We start from the raw sequence: 20396 nt of genomic DNA, 5'->3' as shown, positions 1-20396 counted from the left end.
CGATAAAGCACTGTTTAAAGAGACCCCCTCCTCCTGCAGCCAGAGGGAACCTGGTGCCGAAAATCGGCTCAGGATTGAACTGGAGGGATGGCAGGGCCCCAAAGGGGCCCAAATCCCAGCCTAAACAGACCTACGCAGGGTCAGGCCCAGGCTGGGGACGGAGTGGGACCCTGAGACCTGAGCTGGGGACACATGTGGGTGAAGGATTTTGAGGACCTTGGAGGCCCAGACACGTCTAAAACGTTGTGCACTGAACTCCCACAACTCAGCAAAGCACTGTGGGCCAGGTGGGGCGAGGGGCCAGGTCCGGGCTGCCTCCAGGAAAGGCCGCCGTGTTCCCCCCTTTCCCTGTCACCTGTTCAGGGCCAGACTGAGAAACGTGACACTGGGTCACGTGCAAGTTCACCAGGTCCGCGGCTCGCCTCATTTCCAATGAACACGGGATTAATCGCATCTTGAGCAGAAAGACAAACTGGTGAGATGGGGACTGGCCTGGGCTGAGACGCAGCTAGATGTGGGTTCTAATCCCACTCGGGGCCCAGGCAGGCCCTGTCAACGCCGTCCATTATTGGGACACTTCGAGAAACTCATGGGTCCAAGAGGCACAGTCGGGGACTGAGGAGGTATTTATGCCGGGCCCTGTAGACGTGGGGCTGCGGCCGTAAAACGGTTCTTGCCTCTCTCTCCAAAGCACAGTCCGGTGGGGAAGACAGGCGCGCGTAAAACAAACCAACTCCCAGTAACGGGCGCTGTTTGGGATTTCACTACATGCCCGGCTTTGTGCGGAGCCCTTCCACTGCCAAGGATCACAAGACCCTTCCTCAAAACGTCCCCAAGATGTCCCGCCCGCCTTTTACAAAGGGGGACAAGGTGGCAGCGGCCTTACTCTGAAGCATGTGCACTGCTCTCGCACATGACCTACTTAGAGCAAGACGGCCTCAGCAGAAGAGCCGTGTGGCCCGATGGGGAGATCCGGGAAAGGCCGCCAGACTGGTCACAAGGCAATCCGCACGGCCAAAGAGCGCCATCAGGGGCGCCTGGGTGGCTCAGTCGGCTAAGCGTCCGACTTGGGCTCTGGTGACCACCTCGTGGTTCGGGAGGTCGAGCCCCCGCATCGGGCTCTCGGCTGTCAGCGTAGAGCCCGCTTCGGTTCCTGCCTCCCTCTCTCTCTCTGCCCCTCCCCAGCTTGTGCTTTCCCTCTGTCTCAAAAATAAATAATCACCAAGAAAACAAACAAACAACAACAAAAAAAGAGCAGAAGAAACGCCAACCGTGGTTAGGTTATTATTAAGCATCTGTAGCGAGGGCTCACGTTTCCGGAAATGACTCGAAAAGCCGCAGATCAAAAACCAGCATGAACTCTGGCCACTGCCCTGTACTCAGGCAGTCAGGGAGCAGCCCCTGACCTCGGCAGCTGACCTCCGGGCTCCAGAGCCCCAGTTCCGCCCCCAGAATCTGGGGAGACACAACATTCCAGTCTCAGCGTTTCCCCCTTTCAAAGCCTTTCTGACGAGCGAGCCCTGGAGGATGGGGGTCCCCGTTGAGACGTGCTCTGGCCCGGCGGGGAGGTGGGGCTGTACTCGCTGGGCCCCAGAGTTTGGAACCAGAGAAACCCACGCAAGCTGGGTTCAGCAAACAGCGGGGACTTATCTATGAGGTTTCAGGACTGTCCACCCTGGGCTGGCAGGAAGGGCCAGGTCTGGGGAGACTGGAGGTGGGGCCGGGGGCCACCGGCGCTGGCGCTCTCTCCTCGTCCGGGCGCCGCTCTGCCAGCTGGCTTCGTCCGACTCTCTCTCTTTGCCAAGCGGGGCCTTCTATTTATTCCTCGGAGGCCGTGGCTGCCCCGAGCAACTGAGTCCACTCTTCTGGCCCTGGCCCAGCCACGGGAGAGGCCAAATGGCTGGGTCCTTCCCTCTCCTCCCCTTCCCAGATCCAAATGTTTGGGGGAGAGAATGGACGGGCCAGACTGGGTCACGTAGCCAACCTGTCTAATCACCACAGCCAGGGCGCGGGGAAGAAGTATGGTTCGGAGGGGTCTTTGGCTCCCCCAAAGCAGCCACGGCCGGCGGCCTACCTCGGCGTCCCCCTCTCATCGTCTCTCCTCCCCACCCTCGCCCCTGCCGAGTGCCCCGCGCCTCCTTAACGTTCCACTGACCCCCAGTCTCAAGCAATCTGTAAGGCACCAGCGAAAGCCCCGCCCCAACATGATATTTTCACCCTTAGGATTATCATTATTGTCTACTATCTGTTGAGGTTTTCCTATACTCCAGGCACTGCCCTCACTACCTCATTTAATCTTTACAGTGACGCTGCGAAGCAGACGCCTTTATTTTGGTAATAATGAGCCAAGAATAAGAATAAGAAGCCGAAGGACAGAAAGGTGAAGCCACGTGCCGGTGTCACCCTGGAGTAGCAGGGCTGGGGTTGAAGCTCCGAGCCTGCGTGCTCGGGCCCCTCCCTGGAGGCTGCCGGGATGCGGAGCAGTGAAGCTTCTGGTTCGTTAGGCAGGCCCGCCCCCGCCCGACGAGAATCTCAGGGCCAGGACCGATAATGTGAGGCTGTGGCCTGGCTGGAGGGGATCGCAAGAGAGGGACCATGGGTTTCCTGGACGGGGCGAACTTGGGTCTCAGAGGATGAGTCAGATCTGGACGGCAGAGGGGCAGTTGGGAGGGAGGGTTGGGGAAGGGCCGTGGGGAGCCGGCTGGGTGGCCTGGGCTGACTGCAGAGCAAAGTCGGGAGCCGACGCTTGGGCGGGTGGGCAGGGAACAGGTCCCGGCGGGTCTCACTTCCTGCTCCCCGCCCCCGTGAAGCGTACGTAGCGGCTCCTGGCACTGGCTGCGTTGAGTTGACCTAAAACAGCAAGTAAAGGTGACCCAGAGCAGGAGGAAAGCAGTTTTAGGCTGCTGTGGCCAAATGGGACCAAATCCTCCCGCGTCTGTGCCTGAAGTTTCTCTCTGGGCAGGTAGGTCCCCCACAAGGCAGGGATGGTGACAAGAATCAGTCTGCCTCGTTTCAGAGGAAGAAACCAAAGCACAGAGAGGTGGGGCGAGTTGTCCAATGTCACACAGCAAGTGGAGACTCAAACGCAGTCAGTGGTCCTTGCTGCAAACCCAAGAGGCCCGGGAGGAAGGGGGTCGGGTCAAACCTGGAGACAGGTTTCCCGTGTCCAGAAGAGATCACGAATACTGAGACACACTGACCGTTAGAGGCAGAGAGAAGTGTCTGGGGTCCACCCAGAACTGTGTTTGAATCCTGGCTCTGTCACTGCCTAGGTGAGGACGATGGCAGTGCCTCAGAGCGTCCTTCAGAGGCTTGAAGGCGTCAGTGGATGCACGTGACCATCACGGCGAGGAAGCGCCCGATAACCGCGAGCGTTGTTTCCTACCGTCAAGGTTGCCGACGTCGCTAAACCTATGGGCCTCCATTTCCTCAACTGCAAAAGAGGGGTGATGTCCGAGAGGTGTCGCGAACAAGGCCATCGGGGAGATCAAACAAGAAAACACGCCCAGGTCCTCCGTATCCAGGTGCCTGGCTTCGCATGCGTTCTTTCCTCTCTCTCTCATGTGAAATCTACGCTTGCAGCTTCGGTGACGTGCCGGTCTAAGAAAAGCACCGCTTGTGAACTTGAACGCACAGGCGTGCGCTGAGGAAGCATAGAGCACTTTCCCTCTCTCCCCGGTGACAGAGCCCCCACGGGCTTCGGGGTAAAACAGTCGTGTGCTGAGTGGGTGTACTTTTGCTGCCAGAGGGATTGTACTAGATTCTGCTTCCAGGATTCTCTCGGGGCCTGGAGATTGCAGTTAATGGGGCAGCGGCACCCAGGGCTGGCCACACATCTGGGCAGTTGGGACCCGTCTGCAAGGAGATCCTTTTGGTTGGGTGAACCAGGGGTGAGGCAGAATGTTCTGGGTTACCGGACAGGGATAACATTCCTCTCCCAAAGACTGAGCAACAGATCGGAACCCCACCCCCACCCCCACCATTTTATTTTCTTTTTTCTTTTTAAACACACCACCAATTAACGAGTACTTACTATGTCCCGGGCACTGTGCCACACAGTTCACATCAATCCTGGCCACCGCCCTCTGTGCAGCCTTGGGCAAATTACTTAACATCTCTGGGCTTCATTCTCCTCATCTGTGCAATGGCTTTCACGATGTGCCTGCCTCCTAGGATTCTGATGAGGTTTAAATGAGCTCATACAATACAGTCGTGGTCTCAGCGAATGTGAGCTGGACGTGGGTACGAATGGTGTATGTTCGTCAGTTTAAACTTCACGCTGACCCTGAAAGGCAGGAACGATTCTCCTTTTCCTCATCTCACTCCTGGTTGTGGGGTGAGGGCGGCGGGGGGAGGGGGGGCCGGGGGGAGGCTGGAAAAGGAAAACCCAGACGCGAAATTAGTGGCTCCTGAGTGCTGACCTGACCACAGGCAAGTGCGTGTAGACGACATGTGATACATCAGGTTCCTGGGCCTGAGTCCACAGAGCGTGGCTCCGTGAGTTCAGGATGAGCCAGCCCCAGTGTAGCATCCCAGGCGATTCAGAGGTGGGGACCTGGGTCAGGTGATTCGGCCAAGGTCCCCCAGCCAGTCATGGGCAGAGGCAGGATTTGACCGCAGAGGTGGGTCCCTGAACTAGCATTGTTTGCACAAACAACGTCTCCCCCTCTCCTCTGCCCCCTAGGGCTTGGGGAGCTCTCACCCCACCCTCTGTCCAGGGAGGAAGGCTGGGGGCGCTCTCTTGAGCAAGGTCCTCTAAGCAACCATTTCAGGCCACCCCCACGCATTGCGGCTTCCTTTCCCCCAAGCCACCCGAGCCACCACAGCGCTTTGTGGATTCTGGAAGTTCTCACCAACAGCCAGGGACACACGCCCCGTTGGCTCTGCCCCCAGACTTCCTCTCCAGGGCTGGTCCCCGCCCTCTGGTGCCACCGGGCATTCAGGGAGCCTCTGGCAAACTTCAGGAGCTGCCAGAGCATTTAGTTACTTTGATCATTTTATTAATAAATGCATACTGGTGCCAACATCATGGAAGCTGCTGCCTGGGAACAGGGGTGGGAACGTGCTCTGGGGAGTTTTCTGGCTGGATGCTGGCGACATGGGAAGCAGACAGGGATCTACGGGGAGAAGGGAGGCGGGCAGCCGGATGGCCCAATTTAGGGCCTCTCAGGGCATTCAAGGACCTCTGGGGGTTGTGAAGACCTTTTTGGGGAAAGGATTGTCGAGAGGAACGAGATGTGAAGGAGCCTGGTGCCCTGACCCTCCAGCCAGAGGACTCAGAGCCACTTGGGGCTGGGAGACTTGCTTGGCCCGCAGCCAGACACATCCTCCCTCCCGGGCCAGCCATCCCCCGGGTGCATGGGGAGGGACAGGCTAAGTGGCAGCCTGCCCACGACCTTAAACCCCAAAGCAACGGGAGGGGCAGTGAGGCACCTGCCCCAGAGGGGCTGGCGGCCTGATGCTGGGCTCCGTAGGAGAGAGTCCCGATCACATGTAGGAAGTGCAGGGCGCCCAGGGCCAGGCGCACAGCAGAGCCTCAGTACCCACGGTGAGCATTATCAGCACCTTTGCGGGATGTGGTGAAGAGAAATACACAGAAGTGATGTGCCCAAGAAGCACAGACCAGAAAAGTGGGTCTTTGTGTAGAAGCCACTGGCAGGCAACCTCGCAGGGGGCGAGCTCCAGGCACCCAGGGCTCAGCCCCGGGTGCAGGCACCAGAAAAGCCCTCTCTTCCAGCCAGGATGTGTGTTCTCTTCTATTACTGGCCAGTGAGTAAATAATCGGAAAGCCTTGCCAGGATCCGCCGTTTACCCTTTAAGGGAATGAACTTGGGTTTCATCTGGGGAGTTAAAAAAAAAAAAAAAAAAAGCCTCCCCAGACAAGAGCCTGGATTGGGGGAGAGTGTTTCTCCCAGTCTCCATCCTGGAGTGAGCTAGACAGATGGCGTGGATGGGGTGGGAACCTGAGGACTCCCAGGAGAGGCTCCCCTCCCCTCCCCCACGGCAGGCAGCTCCCGGACAGTCACCTCGCGCAGGAAGCCAGCACCGCACAGGCGGGCGTCTTCACTCAGTGCGCCCAGGCCCTTGGGACAATATGTGTAAATACATTTATTCAGTATACACTTTACCCAATCTATATATTAATATGATCATTCCTTCGCAACTAATAAGCATGTATTATTACATAACATATTTGAATGTTATCAAACACACACACACATATGAATTAAACAGTAAATTACATTAGAGTATAAAATAGTATTTAAAAATTTTTTTCAATGTTTATTTATTTTCGAGAAAGAGGCACATGCATGAGCTGGGGAGGGGCAGAGAGAGAGGGAGAGACAGAGAGAATCCCAAGCAGGCTCTGCTCTGCCAGCACAGACCCCGACTCGGGGCCCAATGTCACAAACCACGAGATCGTGACCTGAGCCAGAGTCGGAGGCTCAACCAGCCGAGCTACCCAGGCGCCCCTTGAATGTTTTGATGATGGTGAATGGTTTTATGCCATCGTTAGCTCAGATCTCAAAGCGAAAAGCTATACTTAAGGTTAGGCTCATTAGTTATAATGGTAGCTATAAATTCTTAGTTCAAATCGCCTTCTTGCTCCTTTGTGAAACATGGGGACCTCTTTCTTACTAGACCCAATCTTTGCCTTTGCTTCACCTGAGGCTGTCTGAGCGGATGCCACGGGGGAGTGAAGCACCCACAGGGCACCTTGTTCCGCTTACGTGTCGTTCAGTGTTTACCTACTTTCCTTTTTTCCCCTTCATTCCCTGCTTTTTTTTTTTTTAATTATTTTTTCAACGTTTATTTATTTTTGGGACAGAGAGAGACAGAGCATGAACGGGGGAGGGGCAGAGAGAGAGGGAGACACAGAATCGGAAACAGGCTCCAGGCTCCGAGCCATCAGCCCAGAGCCCGACGCGGGGCTCGAACTCACGGAGCGCGAGATCGTGACCTGGCTGAAGTCGGACGCTCAACCGACTGCGCCACCCAGGCGCCCCTCATTCCCTGCTTTTTAAGTCCCTCGTCTGCCGAAAAGTCAGTTGAACGGTATTATAATCCATAAAGCTGCTGAACCGGACTCACATGGAGAGAAAAATTCTTCAAAATGCTAAAAGCAAGGACAGAGGCTGGGCAGCAAGCCTCTCTGTGTGGTCCCTGGAGTCACATTTGACATATAGACCAAATATGGACATCAGCGTCAATCTATAAATACGGCTACAATTTAATGCCCCGTCCCTTTGTTTTGGATACAATGGAAATAGAAATAACAATTTTGTAGTGTTTCTTTCCCCTCCGAGAGCTACCTTGCACCCCTGATGACGCACCGCTTTGGAGACTTCTGTGTCAAGGTCCTCACGGTCCCCCTCACCTCTTAACCGATCTCCACTGCAAACAGTGGCCAGTAGGAGCTTATGACAATGGGAAAATGTGGGTGTGATCAAGCCACTGCCCCTCCCTTGCTTCCCATGGGTCTTTGGGGAAAAATAAAGCTTCTTACTTGGTCTGGCTGCTCCTCCCACCTCCCGTGTCCCCAGCCCTCCCCTCCTCCTGTCCCACTCTGCGTCAGCCAGGGGGGACCTCCTGAACTCCGTGCCCCAGTCACGCACCTCTGCCCAGTACGACCCGTGGCTCGCTTCCTCTTATCCTTCGGGTCTCGGTTCTAGTGTCACCGCTCAGAGAGGCCGGGGGCCGGCCCCTCATCTAAAGAGCATCCCCTTCCCCCCATTATCCCCTGTCTCAGCGCCCCCGAAAGCCTTAATCGTATTTTGTCACTATGTAAATCTGTTTGTGGACTCTGCCGTCTCCTCCACTCGCTGATGAGCTTGGAGGCCACCAGGGAGGACACATGTCTGCTTCTATCACTGCTGTATGCCCGGAGCCTGGTATATTGTAGGTGCTCAATAAGTGAATGAATAATGAAATGAATGAATCAGATACGAAAGGATCTATAAATGCTTTCTTGGACTAGACGCATCTCTTGGCCAGAGCTAGAAGATCCTGGTTATGGGGAAGCAGCCTCCCACCTCCCGGGTCTTGGACCTCTCCAGCCCGCCCCCCTTACGGCAGGGAGGCCGGGGGTACCTGTCTAAGGTGCTCAGAGACAGCCCCGAGTGGTTTTCTGGGGGGGGGGGGCAGGGGGTGGAAAAGCCAATGGAGAGTGAGGTGTCCACCTTTCTCTTTGAGGGCTGGGAACCTAGAGCATCAGAGAGGGCTAGGGTTATACCTAAAGACACACAGGAAGTCAGGACAGAGAGCCCCGCCAAGAACACAGGTGAAGAGACAAATGGGGGTTCTCTTGATTAAATGGACCGCGCTGCCCAGGGAGCTGTTGTTGAGAGCAGGGGTGCTGTCACCTGGGCTGGGCCTCTGTGAGGGGTAGGGCTGAGGCCCGACTTCACCCTCTCTGGGTACAAGAGTCTGTGCTCATATGATCCTCTTGGGACGTCCCCGCAGGCTGGTCAGGGAGACACGGACACAGGGTGGCTCAGAGACTGGTCTGAGCTCACACAGGTAGTGAACAGTGGAGCTGGGATCACACCGGGGTCTCTCCTGCACAAGGAGAGCTCTTCCGCCCTCCCCCTGCTTCCCTCTCCTTCCCCTCCCCTGTTCCCCCTCCCCCCACCACCCCGCAGGCCCCCCCTGCTTCAGCAGCCCTGAGGCAATCTGCAGAGCGGTCCCCTTGTGATTAGCCGGCACACAGGGAAGCAATCACCAGTCTCACCGGGTGTCGCCAAGTGTCTGCAGGTGTGGCCGCTTGTGGCCACCGGCCCAGCCTCTCCTGCTCAGTGCCTGTTTCTGAAAGGAAACGAAATGTGACCCTGTGGGAAGAGACTGGAGAGCAAGCGGGAGAAAATATCTCCTTTGCAGAAAGGGGCCCAAAGGGACCCTTGTTTTACTAGATTCCTTGACGGTGAGAGTGTTTTAATATATTTTTAAGGAAAACCGAAGCCCGGGAGAATGGACCTCTCCAGCGCCCCTTACAGCAGGGAGGCCGGGAGTACCTGTCTCACGTGCTTAGAGACAGCCCCGAGTGGTTTTCCGGGGGATGGAGATGGGAGGAGATGGTGGGGACCGTTTCTAAACGCCCTTCCCTCTTTGGGTCACAGTTACGTCTTTACAGTGAAGGGATCGAGCCTAAGCCAGCAGTGGACGGGCCTCCCAATCAGGAGGCTTAGGCTCTGCGGATGGGCTACAAGATTTCCAGAAGGTGGGTGCTTGGTCTGGGTCTTGGCAGGAAGAAGGGTAGGAGCAGTCAGGGTGGCTGGGGGCAGGGGGCGGGGGGCGCTGGCCAGGGCCAAGGCCAGGGAAGCAGGCTGAGAAGGGAGGAGGGGGAGGCCGTTCCGAGGGGAGGGAGGTAGGGGGTGTCGTGGGAAGAGCCCCAGGGCACCAGGGACACCTGGACACCTCCCAGCTCTGTCACTGACTTGCTGGCTGATGTGAGGTCTCTGCCCCTTCCTAGGCCTCAGTTTCCCCATCGGCAAAATGGATGGGAAGGGTTTAGACAGGGTGGCCCCTGAGCTCCCGGGGCTCCTTCAGCACCTTCCTTCCCCCCTGGGCAGTGGCCGTCCTGGCTCCAGCGGAGGTTGCCGGTACCACCACATTTCTCGGGGCCCTCCCGCTGCTTGCTGTTCTCTTGGGCCCACTAATCCCCTTAAACCGGTTTCTTCCTGGCTGCTGTCACCATGAGAGTCTTGTGGGGTCCTCCTCTCCCAGGAACAGGGACTTGGCATGGGGCAGGGGGGGTGGAGGGGACGGTCTGGCCTCCTTCCGCCCCCTCACCTGCCAGCGGCCCCCAGGCCATCTGTTCCAGGCTGGGTCCCAACAGAGAGGCCATTCAGCACTCCCTGCCGGTGCCTCCCCCCTGCCCCCACCCCCGTCTGAGCAGATGGCCCAGTTGCCACCCCTCCATCCAGACTGGGAGTCCTGAGGCCCAGCTGGAAGCTGGGGATGGCGGGGTCTGCTCTTCTCTTACAGAATTGCTCAGCACCCTCACGAGGCCCCTGTTGCTACGCACAGCACCCTCCCACCTCACGCTGCCCAGCCCAACCCTCCTCCAACCATTCAGAGAGGGCTAGGCCCTCAGACGGCCCCAAGCCAGTCCTCCGGGCCCAGGCTGAGTCACCAGACGCCAGCCTGAGGCCTCACAGCTCCTCAGAGGACAAGCGCAGGGCTCTCTTGAGGGGCTGGGTGGGGGGCGGTTAGATCCTGGCCCGGGAGGTCTGGGGAAGGGCCCCGGAATCTGCATTCTCGGTCAACTTCCCAGGAAATGCCCAGGTCTCCCAGGGGCTGCCATTCTGTCCTATGCTTTGAGCCTGAATGGAAGTTCAAGGTCTGAGACTCAGGCAAGACGGGACTAATTATCCCCATTCTACTGGTGACGACACTGAGGACCCAAAAGCGTGCAATTTCGCCAGGTAAATTTCACAGACAGCCGGGCCTGGTGCTGAGTACGCATGGCTCCTTAGTTGGTGGCTTCCAGACAGCAGTCCCCTGCCATCTCCCCAGGGGAGGGCAGGAATGGCCCTGAGATCATCTCCACCTCCCCCGCCCCCCCATTTATAACACTTAAAGGCCCCCAGTCCTGGAGAGATGACGATGTCTCCCCTTCTCCCCAGCGCAACCCTAAATAAAATCAGCACTAGACGCTAAAATAACCGTGAGGAAATCTGATAATGACAACAGCCCTTCGGTGCATTTAAAAAAAGATATTGAATTCTTGGAATTCATTTGATTTGTGGCCCTGCTTCTGTGGTGCCCAGAGCAATATCCCCATTTCCTGAGATAGCTCCGCGTCCCTGTGCCCCACCCAGTGTGGAGTCTGGGCCAGGAGCCCGTTGGCTGCTGAGAGTCCCCTCTCTTCCCTGGGCCTGGGCCCACCCTGGCTCCTTCTGTGCCTCCAGATTTCCTCCCTCAAAGCTGGAAGGCACCCGCCGGGGGGCGGGGGGGGGTGGGGGACTGCATTTCCAGGAGGGGCCCTAGAGAGGCAGACTTGTGAACGGGGACTTGTAGTGTGTACCTCTTCTCTCCTTGACCGCACGGCTTCCCTTCCTGGGAGTGGGAGGTTGCTTTGAAGAAAAGCCCAAGCCTCCCTCCTCACCCCTCTGGGGAAGGGGCCCCTGCCTAGCCCTCTTTAGAGAGGAGAGAGAAACACAGGCCACCCGGGGATGCAGCGCAGAAGCCATTCTCTGCTCTGGGGGACACTGGTGTTAGATGGTGCTGAAAAACAGAGAAGCCGAGAAGCCCGGAGGGACTGCAGAGGCTACAAAAAGCCAGCCACGCTGGGTGCCTTGTAAGGCATTTAACCTCCCTGGACCTCACTCAGGTAAAACAGGAACTAGATCCTAATCTCCCTTTATCCAGGATTATCCAGGGAGGAAAAGAAACAGCATATACCCGCGCAAGGCATTTAGCACAGAGCCTGACTCTCAGGCAGAATTCAACACCCCGTCCGTATTGTCGCTATGAGCTAGTTTGGCATCATAAGAAAGAGCACTGGACAGGAATCGAGCCACTCAGATTCCAATTCAGGGTCTGCGACTGATGTGTGTGGGTGGCTCTGAACAAATCCGGTGGCCCTCTGGGAGCCTCAGTTTCCCTACGAATAAAATGAGAGGCTGACTTTCCTCTGACTTTCCATCACTCCGTCACTTTCCATAGCTCCTATGCGCGTCCTTCCCGACTCAGTGAAATGGCGTTTCTAGGAAGACTTTCCTGAGACCACCCCCACCCCCACTAAGCTGTGAACCTACTGGGTCACCCCTCCAGGCCCACCTCTGGGACTGCGTTCCCCCCACTGGCCCCGCACAGGAAGAACATGTCCCGGGAGGGGCCCCACGCAGGTCTTATCACCTCCACCTCTGGTTTGCAGCCCCAGGGAGAACCGCGAGACCAAGGTGACACTTGGTCAGTTCTCTTGGGCTGATGGTACTCCCTCCACTTTACAGATGGGGACACTGAGGTCCTGGCTATTAAACAGCCCACACAACACAGCTCGGGGAGCCTGGGAGAGTCCCAGAGCCTCAGCCTGATTTTCTGCAGCGATGAGGGCTCCGACAATCAGTACAGCAGTGATTACTCCTTAAATTGGTTATTGTTCACTGTTGATGGTGCCAAGTGGCCTTTTTTTTTTTTTTTTCCCCTCTTCGCGGTTGGCATTCACCAGCTTGGGGGAGGGGACTTTGCTTGAGGCAAAGTAGAGGGAAAAGACAGCAAAGAGGGAGCAGGAAGCCTGGACAGAGGAGAGGCCAGGGTGGCTGTGGGATTTCTCACCATCTTCCAGGCAGCCCTGGACCTCTGATGGGGCAGGGAAAGCAGGGTGGGGGCAGGAGGCAGGAGGGTGGTGGTGGTGGCGGGGGGGAGTAGTTCAGAGGTTGGAGGCATGGGGGGAGGGGTTCTAATTCAGGGCCAGGGCAGCCACGCCCACCTCTGCTCTCAGGCTCTCCCTGACTCCCCCACACTTCTAGACTCCCACCACGGGCCAGCCCTGTGCTAGGCACAAAGATACAGCCAACGGACACAGTCTTGTCTGGAAGTAACTCTCAGCCAGCCCTGGGCACTTGGAACCTAGCTGCCAAATCCAAATCCACTATAATGTCCTGAAGGGCACTGCTGGGGTCAGGTGGCTGGGAAGGGGTGGGGGGTTCTGTGTGGCCCAGCCTTGAGTTAGAGATGGGGGGAGGCACGTAGGGCGGTTGGGAAAGGTTTCGAGAGGAAATGAACCGAGGTGGGAACAGCATAAGCGAGAGCCAGCACATGAGGACTGGAGCATGACAGGGGGAGAAAGTCCTGGAAGAGGCAACAGCACACAGGATAAGCCCAGGTAGGGGACAGAGTGATGCACAAGAAGGCAACTGGGAGTAGCATCTGGCTCGGTCTGTCTTCTCCACCAGATGGCAAGTTTCTCTGAGGCAAAAATGGAGTTCCGCTTCTCACTCGTTTTATGTGTATATGTGCGTCTGCATGCATTCATTCCTTCGTTGTTTTTGGCCGCAACACTTTAAAGTTTATTACAAATCTTGCAAAACAAAGTGGCAGATCTAGGATGGCCTTTACCCTTGGCCGCCATGTACTGTTGCACAGGCTGTGTACTGCAAGGCTCCCTCTGAAATAGGAGTGGCCCTGCTCTACATGTCATTAATTAGCAGTAATTATTCTGCCCCTGCCTCAGCTTCTGTAATACGCCTGGAGTAAGGTGCTGGGAATACAGTGGTGAGTGAGATAGATAAAGTCTCTGCCCTCAAGGGGCGGGGGGGGGGGGTGTAGAAATGTTCGGGGGATACAAGGACTAGGAAGGTGGACTCGGTGCGGCCAGAGCGCCAGGAGGAAAGGGAGAGCCAGCACAAGCAGGGCCACACCATCTACAGCGACGAGTCTGGATTTTATCCTAAGCGAGATCCCAATCATCGGTCAACTTTTCCAAAGCTCTCCTGGAAAGACTGACTTGCAGGGGGCACAGCTGAGAGCTGGGGGACCAGTAAGGAGGAAAGACGGCTGTCCCCGGGGGGGAGGTGACAATGCCTTGGGTTAGGTTGGCTGGGTGGCATGTTAGGGCAGGTGGCAGCAGCTGAGGGGAAGAGGTCCAGGAGGGGCAAAATGGAGTGCGGTGCTCTTCCCGCCCTCAAGATCCAGAATGATGACAACAAATGTTATTATTGTCGGTGCGAAGCATTTCCGCAGCACCGTTTCTCACCGTGTGAAGCAGACAGGGCGCTGGTAATCCGCCCAGCGTCAGCGGTGTAAACCGAGGCTCAGAGAGGCGAGGCGTCCCGCTGAGTTCCCATGGCCTGGAAGAAGCCCACGGGAACTCTGTCCCTGCCTCAGCATCCCCACTGGCACCTACTCTGGCCTGGTCGGAGGCCCTTCCCCACGGCGGGCGGCGGGAGCAGCCCGGCACAGTGGGCTTCTGTTTACTGCCTGGGGCTGAAAACACATGTCAGCAATTGGCAAAACACAGGGAAGCCGCAGCCTAACATGCTTAGATTGGCAAACGCACATTGTACCCTTTTCTTATATGAGGACGTAAAACAATAATTTATTTACGCTCAGAAGCCAGCGAGTTGTCTTCTGCCAAGGCTTCCTGCAAGCCCCTCCTCCGGCCCCACCCCCTCCCCGGCCCCACCCCCTCCCCCGGCGAGGGGCTCCCAGAATGCCCTGGGGTCTGAGGATTGGGGGGGGTGGGGTGGGCACTGAGGGGCCAAAGGAGAGCTACCCTGGGACCTTGCAAATGAAGGTGCAGAGATATCCTTGAGCGCCTACTGTATGCCGGTCCTTAATTATTTCTCATCGAATCGTCAGACTAATCCCGTGAATTGGAGACGAGAAACCTAGGAGATATGGACCAGGGTTTGAATCTAGGCTCTGCCCCTTATCAGCTAGCCGTTTGGTGAGAGCTCATCTCTAAAGCGGAGACGGTAACAGCCCCTACGTCCTCATGGCTGCTGTGTACTGTGCACGAAGTCTCTTGCGTATTGTAAGTGCTCAATAAATGCTACCGAACCTGGCGAGCCTGGGGTTGCTGTTACCCCTGTGACGAACGCGCAGAGGCCCAGAGAGGCTCTGAAAGTTAACTAAGACCACACAGCTAGGAGTTCGCAGAGCCACTGGCAGGTGTGTGGCGTTCTGTGGTCTGGGTCCGAAGACTGTCACCAAGCAGTAAATGTACCTGAGGGCTGTACTCGTCATCTCAAATTTACCCAGTGCTGGGAGAGGCCCAGTGTGTCCCAGGCCTGGTGGGGCGAGTTCTAGGATGAGCAGACACAGAGCCGCTGTCCCAAAGGACATGGCCTAATGGGGGCAGACAGGTAACAAGAGCCCCCATAACGCAATGTGTTAGGAGCTGTCACCAGGTGCTCCGAGGGCTGGAAGAGACAGCCTTGAAGGGTCACTGGTGTAGGGGGCGGGGCGGAGTGGGGGTGCCGGGACAGACTTCCCAGAGTTGGCGCACTGCACGGTGGGTGGGAGGAGGGCATTTCTGGCAGAGGGCCCAGCCTGGGCAAAGTGCACGAGGGCTGAGCACCCAAGCGTGTGGGGTGTGGCACGGGCTGGTTCTCAGGGTCTGGGCATGGTGGGGAATGTGGAGGCCAGGCCCGGCATGCTGACCCCCACCAACCCAAACAGCCGTGGCATGTCCTTGGCACCGTGTGCTCGGCGGACTCCAGCTCCAGTGCTGCCTGAGCCAAACCCCTTCTCCCAGCCCTGAGGCCAAGGACGCACACAGTCCTTTCCACCCCCTCAATAGCATCCTGGCACTGGGACCCCAGATGGAAAAGGCGAGGCACCAACCGACCCACGGAGGTTACAAAGACCTGCTGTGGGGTGCGAGGGCCGAAACGTGGGCTTTGGGGCCGACACCCTCGTGGGCTGGAATTCTTGGCGCCTGAAGCCAACCCTTTCGGAGCCTCAAAGCTCCATCTGTAAAATGGGTCACCTCGCAGAGGTGAGCTGGATGCGCAAACCACGCGTCTTGCACCCACAGGCCGCCCTACGGCCTTTTTCCCTCTCTCAGCTCAGAGTGAGCGTGGGACGAGGGGGAGGCGGTGGTGACTGGGGGAGGGGAAGCCCTGGCTCAACCTCCGGGCGGCGGGGGAGGGGGGGTCCCCGAGGACAGGGGATCCTCCTCTGAGAGCCCCTCGACCGGGAGCGGAGGGCTGCGGCCAGCCACGCAGGGGTTAACGCGCCGCGGGCGCGGGAGAAGGGGCGCGCTGGGTGCGGACTCCGCGGCAGGTGCTTCCTCCGCCCGCCCGGAACCCCCAGCCCGCCTTAGCTCGCGGCCCGGCGCCGGCCCTGCGCCGCTCCCCGGAGCGGTTACGTAACGATGCCGCGCGGCCGCCAGGCTGCTGCGATCCGCCTCGGCAGCGGCCCCGCGAGTATTAATAAACCGATCACTCAAAATGGCAGGCCGGGCTTTATTCGCGTAGCTTGGGGCTGGGGCCCTTCCCGGGGAACAATACACACGGCCCGCCCCTTTGGCCCAACCCCCACCCCACCCGGCCCCGCCCCGCCCCGCCCCGCCCCGCCCCCGCAGCCCCTCGGCTCAGAGCCCCTCCGTCGCCCCCCCAGGGTGGGCGCTCTGGCCCCAAGGACGCCGGCAAAAACATTCCCGAACCGACCGCCGTGGGTTCCGGGCCCATCTCATCCGCTTCCCGGATGCGAACTCTGGCAAAGGGAGACTCGTTAGTTCGCTCTACCTGGACAAGCCGAAGACTATCGAAGCGTCGGTTTCTGAGAATACACTTTGCAAACTCTAGAGCCTTGGTTCTCAGACTTTAGCTCTGGTCGGTCGGAATCCACCTGCGGGAATGCAGATTGCCGCCCCGGGGACTCCCTCCCTCCGGAGTTTGCTGTCCGAGTTGGGACCGAGAAGTTGCGTTTCTAACACGTTCCTTGTAACCCTGCTTTGAGAACCATTTCTCCGAAGGGATTTTTATGAATTAGAACCCGTTGGCCCTTGATGCCCTGGTCCCAAACTTGAAGGACTGCATTGGGGATGGGGTGGCGCACTGCTTTGCAGGAGTCCGGGGGCCATCCTTGCCCGCCCCCGTCAGCAGCACGGTCAGAGCCATTTGGGGCGCTGGGCCGGACTACCTGGGGTTCCAGTCCTGACCTCAGCGCTTTCTAGGGTGTGGCCTCGGGCAAATTACGTAGCTCAGTGGGCCTCAGTTTCCTCATCTAAAACGGGGCTAATAATGGTGCCAACCTCCTGAGATTTATTAAGTACATATAATGTGCCCAGACCAGTGCCTGGCACACAGTCAGTGCTCAAAAGGCTATCTATTGAGATGATGATAAAGCCTTCTGGGGGTATGCAACCCAGGTGGCCCAGCATCCCCTTGGGCTGCAGGCGGGGGAGGCGCTGGCCCCAGCCCTAGCTAGACACCCAAGGCCCTGACCTTCCAGCCCGGAGTGGCTGCTGTAGATTCTCACTGTGGCAATCCTGGGGTCTCCAATCTGCTGCCCCCTACCCACACGGCAGTTCTTTTTTCCGGCAGGGCTCAGCACTTTGAGAGTCTGACCCGGCCTGAAGCTCTCCTTTGGTTTGCAAAAGTGTCGGCTGTGCCCACAAGGGATAGTCCCTCCTGAGTTTTTGGGTGTCCTGGGCCTAGGAGACAAGGCACCCGGACATCCCCCTCACTCCCCCAGCTGGTGGAGGATGACTTTCCTGCAGACAGCCACATGTACCGCCCCCCACTCCGGCTCCCCGCCATTTCCACGTGTTCATTCAGTGCTTACGTCCATGAGCATTTATTGAGCACTTACTGTGAACCAGGCCCTGAGCTCAGGACTTAACACGTAGACACTCACCTAATCCTCCAAGTACCCTGAAGGTCGTCGTGATTTTCCTCTTTCCGTCTGACAGATGAAGCCGAGAAACTTGCATAAGACCCCAGAGCTAGTTAGCAGACGACCAGGGCCTTGTGCCTACATCTAGGATGGCGTAACTCCCAAGTCCTGCTCAGACCTGGCCTCTGGAGCCTCGGCCCCCTGGAAGCAGGAGAGGGCTGGCTGTGGTCCTCGGGTCCCCCAAGCGGTCCCACCCTTACTTTAGGCCCCATCACTGAATCCCATCGCTTCCACCCCCATCCCGAGGGGTTGTCTCTCCCACAGGTGAGGAGCTGCCACAGCCAACGGTGTGGCTGGTGGCTGTGAGGATGATTCATAGGAGGGAGGGCGGCCTCCAGGGAATGGGGTGGAGGGAAGGAGGCCTGGCCAGTCTCCCCAGGCTGGGGGCGGGGGGCAGGCAGTGTGGGGGAGGCCTGCCTGATCCCGCAGCTGCTCCTCACGGTCCCCAAAGGGGCGCTCAGCCGGCGACCAGCAGCGGAGAGGAAGCCCCCGGAGGTCTTCTTGCCAGACAGGCTCTGTAACCAGGAAGGAAAATCTGGAGGAAGTGAGGGGAACCAGGAAGGGAAACCGGTAGGCGTTACGAAAGCCTAACTCCTCTGCCTCACTCCCTGGGACAACGGCCCTCCCATCTGGGACCAAAATGGCGCTCCTCATGGCAGCTTTAGCTAACCGTGGCTCGACAGTTTTCGTATCTCAGAGCTCCCTTTTTACAGTTTACAAAACACCAGCACCTGCGGAGGCCCTCTCCCTCTCTTCCGCTGGGCTGCTACCAATAATAGCAACAATAATGCCTAGTCCTTGCCAAGGGGCTTAACTCCCAGAAACCCCCAGGAAGTAGGGAACTGAGGCTCACAGAAATGAAAGCACTGGCCCGTGATCCATACCTAGGATTTGAACCCAGGTCTGTCAGCTCTAACACCCCCGTCCTCAACCACGAGGGCCTCTGACGACAGTCTCTTCCTCTCTGTACCCCGCCCGCTATCCCCAGGGAGGGGGATCACTGTGCACCCAGTCGCCAGGCCTCGGCCCCAAAGACGAGGCCCAGTGGGCATTCCCCTAGCCCCTCTCCTCCTCTTCCTCCCCGGATGCCCGCACTAGTCCCTCTGCCGAGTCTCTGAAATCCAGTTGCCTGCGCGTTCCTCCCGAGGGATTCACAATCCACAAGTGATTTCTGGCCGCAGGTACAGGCATTTCCTGTGCCCACGCCACCCTCCGGGCACACCCTCACCCACGTGCCACCCAGCTGCACGGGTCAGAGTGCGTGCACCGACACGGACACAGGCACCATGAAGGTGCTGTCACCCCTGCTGGGGGTGACCGGGGCAGGCAACCTGAGACCCAGCTGCGCCCAGGCTCCAGTGGGAGGCTGGAGGGGAGTGACCCTCCCCCAGCTGGCCTCCCGGGGGGGGGTTCCACCTTCACGCACGCCCTCCCCCACCCTCCTGGGGCTCTGAGGGACAGTTTCCCAATGAGAATCACAGTAAGCATGAGAGTAATAGGAATCAGCATTTCCAGCCTGCAAACCTTTCTCCTCTAATGCCACACTCGATGAGCTCCTAGAGGCGGGTATTTTTATGTCCCCGCTTCTCAGGTGCCGCAGAGGGTCAGACAGCTAGTTAGGAGTGGAGCCAGGGCCCTAACCCCACTGCGAATAAAGAGGACACCTCCTTGTCAGCAGGCCAAAGCACCTGTTCGTGCCTAGATTTGGGGAGCACTTTACGAACGTTCAGTTTCTGTCTCACAACAGCCCAGCAAAGTGAATTGTTTTTTACGCCCAGTGTAAAGATGAGGTGACAGAGAAGTTAAGAGCAGAATGCCAGTCGAAGGGAACATTCCCGAACTAGATGCAAGTCACTTTAGTAGGAAGGAAGACAGCAAGAGTTTCTAACGGGCGCTTTAAGGACTGCAGATGCCTGGGGTCATGGATAGCTGCTTCTTTCTCCTCCTGCCCATCAAGCCCTTTGCCGGTCACCGTGAACTGTCTCCGTTGCTGCTGTGTGTGCGTCTGACTCCCGAGAGCCATGAGCTCCCCAAGGACAGTGACTGGGTCCTGGTTACCCCCAGAGCCCCAGCACCCGGCACCTTGCCCAGCACACAGGAAGAGCCCAGTCAACACTGCCTCCTTCGTGAGGATGGGGGGACAGCCTGTGCTCCCAGGCTCCCCACTGATGGGCTTGGGAATCGGAAGACAGAATCAAGGCACCCAGGGCTCAAAGGTTATCCACATCCTGCGCCACCGAAGGTGCGAATCCCTTCCCTAGCACCCCTCATTAATCCTTCCCTGGCTGCTGCTTGTATGCTTCCAGTGACGGGGTGCTCACTACCACTCAGGCAGCACCTTCCATGTTGGAGATCTTGGGTGATTGTTACAAAATCTCTCCTATTGATGTAAGGCCCTTGGATATAACAGTGATCACACCAAGGGCAGCACTGGTAGTGTCTCCGTGTCAAGGGGGGGGACAATCAGAGGCGACACTGCACACTAGCAAGGCGGGTACCCTCCCTGTGGCGACCCAGAGCCTTGCATGCTGGGAAGACAGAAGAGGCAACAAATGAATTCATCATCCCAGCTTCAGCCAGCTCTGTTAAGGCAGCGAGTTGAGACTGAGTTGTTGGAAAGACGCCTGTCGAGCCTCAAGTCGGGTGGACCTTGGGTCTGTACTTCACCCAACACACTTAGGAACAATCTCGATCTGTAGTTCTGTCCATTCGTTCACTCACTTACCTATTCATTATTGGCCATCACCGGCTGGGTGCCGGGATGGTGGCACCGTGGGCCACAAAGGTGGCTCCGGATCAGAGTCGTTCCCTTGGTAATCAGGACAGCTCACTGTCACTGGGAGCTCTCTATAAACCAGGCCCCGTTCCATTTACTTCCGTGCAAAGGGCACAGCCTCTCCCGCCCATTCCCAGCTCCGGGGAGACAGGTGAGAGTCTGCTTGGCAAACAGTTAGTGCTCAATAAGTGTGTGCTGTTGCCGTTCCACAACAACCCGGGCAGTTCCCGGTATTGGTCACCCCCATTTCGGAGGCGGAGGAAATAAGCCA

This window comes from Prionailurus bengalensis, chromosome D1, assembly GCF_016509475.1.
Source record: "Prionailurus bengalensis isolate Pbe53 chromosome D1, Fcat_Pben_1.1_paternal_pri, whole genome shotgun sequence".
NCBI lineage: Eukaryota > Metazoa > Chordata > Mammalia > Carnivora > Felidae > Prionailurus > Prionailurus bengalensis.
This window is presented reverse-complemented; position numbering follows the sequence as displayed.